The sequence below is a fragment of the Silene latifolia genome, chromosome 3, assembly GCF_048544455.1.
Source record: "Silene latifolia isolate original U9 population chromosome 3, ASM4854445v1, whole genome shotgun sequence".
NCBI classification, from domain to species: Eukaryota; Viridiplantae; Streptophyta; class Magnoliopsida; order Caryophyllales; family Caryophyllaceae; genus Silene; species Silene latifolia.
The window spans coordinates 17,740,573-17,742,670 of record NC_133528.1 but is presented as its reverse complement, the minus strand read 5'-3'; the positions used below and the strand labels follow the sequence as shown (position 1 = coordinate 17,742,670).

The 2,098-nt window shown below is 42.7% G+C and overlaps 1 non-coding gene across 1 annotated transcript; it reads left to right on the top strand.

The window, feature by feature from the left end:
- Nucleotides 1-1,344: 1,344 nt before the first annotated feature.
- LOC141650120 (small nucleolar RNA R71) lies at nt 1,345-1,451 on the top strand. Its single transcript, XR_012546177.1, has one exon. It is a non-coding gene; the product is annotated as a small nucleolar RNA R71 (small nucleolar RNA).
- Nucleotides 1,452-2,098: the final 647 nt, after the last annotated feature.

Below are 2,098 nucleotides of genomic sequence, written 5' to 3'. Positions count from 1 at the left end.
TCCTATAGGTCTCTGAGTCGATCTATTTGCCATTTGAACGGTAATATCGGTCACCTTAAGTCTACCAATATTTAGCCTTTTGCAAACATAATACGGCATGACACTGACACTGGCCCCTAAGTCACAAAGGGCCTTTCCAATTACGTGGTTACCTATAGTGCAAGGAATTGAAAAACTACCCGGGTCCTTTAATTTAGGTGGCACATTAATTTGCGAAAGAGCATTACATTCTTACACAAAAGCAACATTACCATCATCACGAAAATTTCTCTTACGATTTAAAATATCTTTCATGAATTTAGCGTAAGAGGGTACCTGGGTAATTAAATCAGTGAACGGAACCGTTACCTCGAGATTCTGGACCATCTCCGAAACTTACCAAACTTACGCTCCAAACTTAGTAGCCTTCAAACGCTCCGGATACGGGATCGCAACACGGCCGTAGGATCGGAACCTTCGCTTCCATAGGTTTAAAACCCCAAATCAAATCATCAATGAGTGAAGAATCATGCAAACTAGTTGACGGATTTGCATCCTGTACTGGGAGGTCAGTCGATCGACTGATATTAGTGGTCGATCGACCAACTTGGCTGGGCGTGAACAGTTCCTGTTCAGAATTGATCTCGTCAGGTGACTCAGTCGATCGACTGAGAATGTTGGTCGATCGATCGATCTTTGGTGTGAATAGTTTCGATCGAAACTATTTTATCTCGACGCTTGATCGATCGATCGACAATGTTGGTCGATCGACCGGAAATCGCAATTGAGCTCGTTTTTGCACCAGAATTTAAACGAGCTTCTTCATCATTTCCCGAGTCTTCCTTTGGCTTGTCGGGACTTTCATAAGAGAGGCCACTGCTGAGATTAATGGCATTAATCGTTTCAATCGGCCCTTCACATTTGCTTGAAGAATTAGCAACTTGCTTAGCCTCTATATTCTCCAATTGCTTTACAAAATTCCTTGAGGACTCAATCCTTTGCTTTCCATATTCGCCACTTGAACCAAAAGGAGTTGGACCATTTCTCTCAACTTCTCGATCTCATCCGAGTTTTGAACAGTATTTCAACTTTCTCCTTGGAAGCTTCGAAATCTCGAGCTTCTCGAGACGGGCAGTAATAGAAGTTATAAGTGTCACAACGGCACTCATTTCATCACTTTGCTTTCGTGACTTTCCACGTGAACTTCCAAACTCAACTCTATGGACTGCCATCTCCTCAATAGTGTTCCAACCTTTACTCTGACCGGTATTGTTTTGGAACCTACCATTAGCAGCTGCATCCAGGATGACCTTGTAATCATCATATAGAGCATTATAAAATAGGTTGCAAAGATACCATTGCTGGAAACCATGGTGAGGGACAGCTCGGACCAAACTTTTGAAACGTCCCCATGCTTCGCAAAAACCCTCATCAGCTCCTTGCAGGAAACTTGTGATTTTACTTCTCAAGGCGTCAGTCTTTGAAAGTGGGAAGTACTTCTTGTAGAAGGCTAATGCTAGAGATGTCCAGTCCGTGACTCCACTTGCTACCCTATCAAGGTAGCGGTACCAATCTCGCGCTGAATCCTTCAAGGAGTATAAGAACATCAACCCCTTTACTTCATCCCGAGTCACCCCAGCTGGTATAGGTATGGAACAGCAGTAGTCTGTGAAAATTTCCATATGCTTCAAGGGGTCCTCATCTGGTAGACCAGCAAACTGATTTCGCTCCACTAAATCGATATAAGAGGAACGAAATTCGAAGTTACCCGTAGTAGGGGTAGGTAACTGGTGCCCCTTTGGAAGATGGTGTTCCTTTGGCTGTAGATTATCATATATTGTAGCCATAATTGCCAAAATGAGAGTACTCAAGTCTTCCTCTCAAAAACCTGTCTTCTAACTGTGCAAAGGCAAAACTAGAAGCAAAGGTAAGCAACGGTCGCAAGTAACCAAAGTTCCTTGAGACAAGAAAAATAAACTGAAAATAAAGCAAACAGAATTACACCGTCTCTCCGGCAACGGCGCCAAAATTTGATACCGTCGTTTTGGATAAAAATTAAATTTATAAATCCAAACTAAAACTATAGCTAGTGATAGTAAGGGTCGAACCACAGAGAGAC